A 9,099-nucleotide genomic window follows, 5' to 3' on the forward strand; every position below is an offset into this window, starting at 1 on the left:
GCAGGGCATGTGGGACCCATCTTGGTGGCCATCACCTCACCAATTTGGGCAGCTTCTAAGGCCTATTGGCTCATTGGCTGGACCCGTGCATTAGAAATGCACTGACCTAGGGCACTTCTAAAGGCCTGGATGAGAGGCCATGTCCTCCTAGGTGTCAGTGAACCACAGTTTGTGTGGGAAAGTTGGAAACCCGTGTGACTGGAGGAGAGGGTTGCTGGTGGCAAGCAGTGCACGCAGGGGCTGGGCCCGACATACAGGAAGCCCTTGGGAAAGTTTCTGTCGTGTCTGTGGAAGCGAGCTGTTGTAGACTGGGCAGGTGCCATCCACATGGTCAGAGAGGCCTCTACCAGTGCTTAGACGTGAAGTGTAGAGCCCCCATAGACCCTTCCACAGGGGAGAGACAGGATGAGCGTGGAGTTCTGGGAAGAGGAGTTCGGCAGACAACTAGATTCCTCACTTAACTCATATTTTCCTTTTAGTTAGGATATAGTCTGGATATTGCATATTAGGGAACTATCATTAGTTTTCTAAGGTGAAATATGGTATTGTGGTTATTCTCTTGGAATATGTGCTAATTTTTTTTTTTAAGAGATGAAGGATTGTGAGAGCTGCAACTTATTTTCAAACAATTCATATATATGTTTGTGTGTATATATATATATATTCCTATATCTACATCTGAATTGTTTGAAAATAAGCATATATATTGTATAATATATGTGTGTACACCATTTGTACACATATATTTATCTATAAAGAGTCAACAACAAATATAGCAAGATGATCATTGTTGGGTCTAGTAGTGGGTAACAGTTATTCCTTACATCATAATGATAATCACACATATTAGGGAAGTACTTACTCTCTGCCAGATTATGTAATAAACAATTCAGGCTTTGTCCTCAGCTTCTGAGTGGTAGTTTTTAAACCCTTGGTATTTCCCCAAGTGAAGAGAGTGTCTGTTATTCAGGGTGGGATGCTGGGCCATGTGATTTCAGTCCAAACTTGGGGTGGGGAGACTGAAGACCAAGTTCAACCACATGCACAATCCATCAATCAAACATGCCTGCATAGAAGTTCTCTTGGGGTGAATGGGTTAAGGATCTGGCATTGTCACTGCAGTGGCTCAGGTCGCTGCTGTAGTGCAGGTTTGATCCCTGACCTGGGACCTTCTACATGCCTCAGGTAAAGCCAAAAAATAGTAATAACTATACAAGGAAGCCCCACTAAAAACTCTGCACACCACAGCTCAGATGAACACCCCAGGATCCTGTTTATTGTCAGACATCAATATAGGGCATTAACACTTACTGAGGACAATGAAAGCCTTGCTTTTGGAACCCTCCTAGACTCTTCCCTACATGTTTCTTCCTTTAGCAGGTTCCAGTTTGTATCCTTTCTCTGTAATAAACTGTAACCATGAGTGTAATGACCTTCAGTGAGGCCTGTGAGTTCTTAGAGGTTTATCCCATTATCAAATCTGGAGTGGCTTTGAGAACTCCCTGAAACTGCCCTTGTTCAGAAGTTAGTTTGGTGTCAGAAGTGGGAACTGTGTTGGGGACTGTGCCCTTGGGCTGTTCATTTTGGCTAATCCTTCATACTTTGTTTGAATATTTCCTACTCATAACATGAACATTAATGAGTTGTCATAGGACCTACTGTTTGCCCTTTTTATGGATTAGAAAAATTTAGGAACAGATAATTCCCCTGCCCAAGGTTATACATGTGCAATAGTAAATGGTGGAGCTAGAATTTAACCCTTGCCAGGCTGCTCCAGAACTTGTGCATCTTGCTGCAAAGGAAATAAGCTTATCCCAGGGATATTAGTGAAGAGAATTCCAGAGTAGGTAGGTCCAGGTTGGGTCCTGTCTCCTCCTTTCTCTAATTGCAGGTCTGTAGAATAACAATAAACCTTCAGAATGAAGACCCCGAGGCATAGCAAGACACCAAGCCCTGAAAGAAAGATTTAGTGATGTTTAATACTACACACTTTGTTTTCTAAGGTCATTAAGTGGACTAATTAATTTTGTAAAGAAGTCCAAGGGTTCTAACATAATGGGCTTTCTCATAGACTTTTCCCTTGTCCAAGTAACAAGACCTCCCCATTCTCTAGCCATCCCAGTTAATAAGAGACTTGCTATAAAATCTCAGTGGCATGGAAAAAATGCTTTAAAAGAGAGAGCAGCCCCACACCTCTCTCCACTAATTGATAGTTGACAGTCATCCAGATCTCAATGGCATGTGCTTCAGAATTCAAAAATAAGGGTGGTAAAAATGTCAATACTTTAAAGAAATTATATGAAGGAAGAAGATCTATCTCATAAGTGAAGCTCATGAAAACTCCTCTTTTGCAAAATTCAAAAAAACTCCAATAGGAAAAGTTTAATTTGAACAGGCTACAAATGCCAATACTTTGCCAGTACTTTGGTAATTTTGTAAACCCTCCAGCTAAATGTGCATTAAATGTTCATCAAATTGTCACAAAAGCATCCAGAGAGATAGTGCTATATAGATGCCAGCAAATGCTGTGAGTGGTGCTCTGCAGTGGTCATGAAGTTGGGCATTTGCTCTTTGAATATATATGTTGATATGTGAGCAAATGCTCTGACACAGGTTGTGAAGATGCTGTTCCTCCTTTGCTACTTCCAGAAGCCTGAAGGTTAGCAGTTCACTAGTAGGGGGAATTTAGGCAACACCAAGAGCACATAAACAATAACCAAGAGAAATCCAAGAGATTAAATCTCTGGTGTTGCTTTATTCTGCTCACGTGAGCCTCATGGGCAAATGAATCTCTAAGAGGCTTTAGTTTGCTCTTCTGTGGAATTCTCTAAGTGGCTTATGGTTCCCCTGCAATAAACAAACCCCCCAACTCCAAACCTTGTATTTGACATAATGCTTTGCTCTGATTTCTGCTATAGTTGTTTTCCAAATTTTATCAATGGTCAAAAAAATTTTTTTTTGGTTTCAGAACATAATTATTACAGTCCTAAAATGTTATGTATGAAAAAAATGAAGACGAGAGAAAGAAAGGGTGGAAGGAAGGAAGGGAAAAAGAAAGAACCATGAACCTTAACCAACAGAAAATAGGAAACAGTGTTACATGTTTTTCCTCATCTCTAAAATAAAAATAATAAAATAAAAGTGCCAATCTCACAGAGTTGTTATGAGGATTAAATGAATTAATATTTTTAAAGTGCTCAGAACAGTGCCAGGCTGTAAACTATATAACCTCATTTAAAAGAAGTTTTTAAACACAAGTAAAAGAAACTTTGCAGGCACAAGAGGAATAAAGTTAGTGAGAATCAGCAAAGCCACCTTTGTCTTCCTTCTGAGTAATTAAGTACCACAAGGCAGTTCTGGAAGCAGGCGGAATTGAGGTATAGTGGGAGAAATGTGTTTCTAGCAAATCTCAGCTAAGTGTTATCCTTTGGTTTATTTTCATTATATGAGTTTTTGATTGCTGCATACTTTGAAGTTTGTCTCAAGGGAAAAAGTTGAATTGGGACTCTTCGTGACTAGAATCTTTGGCCTGGAAGGTTGGCGCCTTCAACTGTTTCTCTTGCCAAGCCTGTGAGATTCTGTTCCTGTTCCAAAAGCTGACAGGAGCTTCCTTGCAAATTTTTCTGAAAGAAATGAATGAGACTCTACTCCAACAGATTTCTGCCTTTGTGGGCCCTTAACTAGCCTAATTAGCTTGGTGAATGAATAGTGCGAAGGCAGAATGGGCAGTGCAGCAGGCTCAGCTCTAGGGGTAGTGATGCACGAGGCCCAACCGATCACGGGGCAGGAACCCTCCTGTAGCCGGTCAGGAATGCTTGAGAAAGGCGGCCTTGAAGATTCTGCAGGAAAGCTGCTGCTGTCTTTTTGCTGATTCCACAGGAATGTGGGTTTTGAACTTTGAGTCCAGCAAAACCATCTTTATACCCAGAAAAAGCTTCATAATGGCAAACCTAGTGAGCATAAGCTGTTACATCATTTACACTTTGGGACATAAAAAAAGAAAGAAAAATTTAAGGCCATTTTCAGAAGCTATTTTCTATCTCCAAAAAGAAAAGTGACTGAGGGTGTTCCTGTTGTGGTTCAGCAGAAAGAAATCCAATTAGTATCCCTGAGGACACAGGTTCGATCCCTGGCCTCGCTCAGTGGGTTAGGGATCTGGCGTTGCCGTGAGCTCTAGTGTAGTTTCCAGATGCAGCTCAGATCCCGCTGTGGTATAGGCTGGCAGTTGTAGCTCCAATTCAACCCCTATCCTGGGAACTTCTAAATGCCGTGGGTGAGGCCATAAAAAGACAAAAAGGAAAAAGAAAAAAAAGAAAAGAAAAGACTGAAAGTGAAAATGGATTTAAGCTGTGACAGGAGGGACCCAGTTGTAATACAAAGAATCCTTAGGCCTTGCTAAAATAGTTGTATTCAACCCTATTGTTTTGTGTACAAATGTATAACACACCTTGACTATCTTAAACTGAAGCTTCTAACAATATAACACACCTATAGGCATAATTTCAAAACTTAACATTTTTGGTGGGAATGTAAATTTGTGCAGCCACTATGGAAATCAGTATGGAATTAAAAATTGAACTACCATGTGATCCCACAATTCCACTTCTGGGTATTTATCCAAAGGAAACGAAAATATTATCTTGAAAAGATATAAGCACCATTGTCAGATTCATTGCAGCATTATTTACAGTAGCCAATATATACAAACAATTGAGGTGTCCATTGACGGATGAATGGATAAAGAAGATGTGAGATATTGGAATGGAATACTATTCAACCATGAACAAGAATGAAATCTTGTCATTTGTGACAACATAGATGGACTTTGAGGATATTATGTAAGTGAAATAAGTCAGAGGAGGACCGAGACCATATGATCTCATTTATATGTGGAATCTAAAAAACAAAACAAATAAGCAACATAACAAGAAAAACCAAGGTCATAGATACAGAGAACAGAACAGATTGGTGGTTGTGGGGTGGGATTGGGGGACTGGGAAGGGTGAAGTGGTCAAAAGAGACAGAATTTCAGCCACCTATAAAAAACATAAAAAGTAAGTCATGTGGATATAGTGTGCAGCATTATGACTGTAGTGAATGATAACGAATTGCATATTTGAAAGCTTCCAAGAGAGTTGATCTTAAGAGAAAAATGTCTGTGACTATATATAGTAATGAATATTAACTAGACTTATTGTGATCACATGGCAGTAGATAGAAATATAGAACCATTATGTTGTACATCTCAAACTAACGTAGGTCAGTTATACTTCGGTTTTTAAAAAAAAAATCTCAATAGACTGCCCTAACCATAACATAAAGAAGAATTAAAATCAAAGTAATTAAACCAAAGTAAATAAACTATGTATTTTCATATGCAACAGTTTGGGTGTGACTGCACAAGAAGACATGATAGTGTAGACAGATGCATAAAATAAGTTTGGTCTAAGAAAAGACATATTCAGTGAGTTATCAACATACTTTACACTTGAGACTTTAAATAGGAGGTTGACACGTTTATACATAAGCATGGAATCATGGTGATGCAACAGCTGCATTTGCGTTGGAGATGCCAACACGACAAATGGCTGCTATGGGTGATGTGATTTCCTGAAATGTTGCCCAACACGTGTTAAAGTTCCAAACTAAGTACAATGTTTAAAACTGTGCAGGAGTGGAGTTCCCATTGTGGCTCAGCAGGTTAAGGACTTGACATTTGTCTCTGTGTGGATGCAGGTTTAATCCCCGGCCTCGCTCGGTGGGTTAAGGCTCTGGCATTGCTGTGAGCTGTGATGTAGACCTACAGCTGCAGCTCTGATTCGGCCTTTAGTCTGGAAACTTCTATGTGCTGCAGGTGATGCCTTAAAGGAAAAAACAAAAAAACAAAAAACAAAAAAAACCAAAAAACAAAAAAAACCTGCAGGAGTTTGTGGTGGTGGAGTGGATTAAGAATCTGACTGTGGAGTTCCCACTGTGGCTCTGTGGTAATGAACCCAAATAATATCCTTGAGGACTTGGTTTGATCCCTGGCCCCACTCAGTAGATTAAGGATCCGGAGTTGCCGTGAGCTGGAGTGTGGGTCTCAGACACGGCTGGCATGTGGCATTGCTGTGGCTGTGGTGTAGGCCAGCAGCTATAGCTCCAATTTGACCCCTAGCCTGAGAACTTCCATATGCCATATACCCTGGGGTGCATCTCTTAAAAAAAAAAAAAAAAAAAAAAGAAGAATTCCACCGCAGTGGCTTCAGGAAGTGCAGGTATGATCCATAGTAGGCGGCACAGAGGGTTAAAAGATCTGGTGTTGCAGCAGCTGTGGGGCAGGTGGCAGCTGTGGCTCCAATTCAGTCTTTGGCCCAGGAAATTCCATATGCCTCAGTTGTGGCCAAATAAATAAATAAAAACTGAGCAAAAAGTATTCAGAATACTCAGTGTGTATATAAAACAGAGTTAGGTTCTAGGCTTGGAAACTTTCAGTCAGGATTCTTTTAAAAAATCTACATGAATGTCCAGGCAGACATGAAAGTCATGAGAGAGGATGATGCTGTGCTGCTTAGGACTGTTCACACACTGCAGAACATCTGGAATTCCTGGTTCCTGCCCAGGAAATGCCAGTCACCCCCTCCAGCCCTGCCCCATGTACCTCCCTACTCTGGTCATGGTGACAACTAAAGTGACTCCAGTGCCTTCTGAGAGCAGAGTACAGCCCAAACTAAGAAATACCACTCTAGAAGATTGGTGACCTCCCCTGTGAAGTCAAGGTGGGAGTTCAGGTGTGAGGTCAGGCCCCAAGGGGTCGGGTCTGTGGTCCTGTTTGGGGATTTTATGGAATGGAGGGTTTGAGGTCACAGATAAACTTCCTTCTCTGTTTCTCCACTCTAACTTCTTGATTTTATTTTTTTTTAAATCAAGTGGTTTAAAAGTAAAGTAGTCTTTTTATTAAATAATAGACTTTTTAAATTGAAGTATACTTAATTTACAATGTTGTGTTAGTTTCAGGTGTACAGCAAAGTGATTCAGTCATATATATATATATATATATATATATATATATATATATACACACACACACACATATATATATTTTTCCGATTCTTTTCTGCTATAGGTTATTATAAATTATTGAGTATAGTTGTCCGTGCTATACAATAGGCCCTTCCTGGTTATCTCTTTTATATATTGTAGTGCGTATATGTTAATTCTAAACTTCTAATTTATCCCTCCCTCCTGACTCCTTCCCCTTTGGTAACCCTAAGTTTGTTTTCTATGTCTGTGGATCTGGTCCTATTTTGTAAATAAGTTCATTTGTATTGTATTTTAGCTTACACATATATGTAATATCATATGATACTTGTCTTTCTCTGGCTGAAAAGTCAAGCAGTCTTTTTTTTTTTTAAATTTTTGTCTTTCTGGGGCCACACCTGAGGCATATGGATGTTCCCCGACTCGGAGTCAAATTGGAGCTGTAGCTGCTGGCCTATACCACAGCCACAACACTGGGTCCAGGCCATGTCTGTGACCTATACCACAGCTCATGACAATGCCAGATCCTTAACCCACTAAGCAAGGCCAGGGATCAAACATGCATCCTCTTGGATACTAGTCAGATGCGTTTCCACTGAGCCACGATGGGAACTTCATTTTTTTTTTTTTTTTTTTTGTCTTTTTGCCATTTCTTTGGGCCGCTCTCACTGCATATGGAGGTTCCCAGGCTAGGGGTCGAATCGGAGCTGTAGCCACTGGCCTACGCCAGAGCCAGTGGCTACAACCTACACCACAGCTCATGGCAACGCCGGATCCTTAACCCACTGAGCAAGGGCAGGGACCGAACCCGCAACCTCATGGTTCCTAGTCGGATTCGTTAACCACTGCGCCACAACGGGAACTCCTTTTTTTTTTTTTTTTTTTTAATTAAAGTATAGCAGGAGTTCCCATCGTGGCTCAGTGGTTGGCGAATCCAACTAGGAACCATGAGGTTGCAGGTTTGATCTCTGGCCTTGCTCAGTGGGTTAACGATCTGGCATTGCCATGAGCTGTGGTGTAGGTTGTAGATGTGGCTCGGATCCATATGCTGCGGGTGCGGCCCTAGAAATGGCAAAAAAAAAGGAAGATAAAGTATAGCAAATCCACAATGCTGAGCCAGTCTCAAGTGTATAGCGAAGTGACTCAGCCACACGCACATATGTACATATATTCCCTGACTCAGTTTCTCCTCTACCATAGGTTATGGCAGGACACTGAGTATAGTTCCCTGTGCTACACAGCAGGTCCCCACCTGGGAAGAAAATTGGAACACAGATAAGTGACATGCTCAAGACCACAGGACTGTCAAATAGCTGAGAGCTGACTAGAGCTCAGCCAGCACATTCGCTCTTCTTAGACTGTTGTTTTCAACCTTGCTTGGACAGTGGAAGTGCCATGGGACCCTTCTGCTTAGATTTCCTGCTGGCAAATCTCCTTAAAGGCCAATTCCAAGGGCACATTCTCCCCGAAATGTTTTCTCTGAGTTCCCCCAGAAGTTTGTTGGTGCCTTGACCTTGGCACTCATCACAGTAACTCATTAGTTGTCCTTTTCACCTGCCCAGAGTCAGATCCTGAGTTCATCTAAGCCCTAGGCAGCTTCTCAGTCCCCTTTCTGTCCCCAGATCCTAGCAGGTCATCAGGTAGAAGGTGGAGGTGAATCTCTGGGCTAGTGCCTGTGCTAAATGCCTGGGTACATGGGTGACCAGGACAGAATACATTCCCTGGCTTCCAGGCCTCCAGTCTGGCATAAACCATGATAGAAGATAATATGAGAAAAATAATGTGTATATATGTATGACTGAGTCACTGGGTACAGCAGAAATTGACACAACACCATAAATCAACTATACTCTAATAAAAAGAAAAAAGAAAAAAGACATATATGAGTGCTACTCTCTGAAATGGACAGAGAAGCAATGATTTCAGGAGGATAAGCTACACAGAGACCAATGTCTTGTCATATTTGGCTGCTTTGCACCTTCATACTTAAAAGATGAGCCAGATCAGACTGAAAGAGTTACACATGCAAAACAAACAAGATTCACAAGATAATGAAGATCCTGGGAGTGGAATTAGCAA

Source organism: Sus scrofa, chromosome 1 (genome assembly GCF_054392235.1).
Source record: "Sus scrofa isolate SSC_HxYL_T2T_F1_AM1 chromosome 1, Sscrofa_HxYL_maternal_Yorkshire_Landrace_v2.0, whole genome shotgun sequence".
NCBI classification, from domain to species: Eukaryota; Metazoa; Chordata; class Mammalia; order Artiodactyla; family Suidae; genus Sus; species Sus scrofa.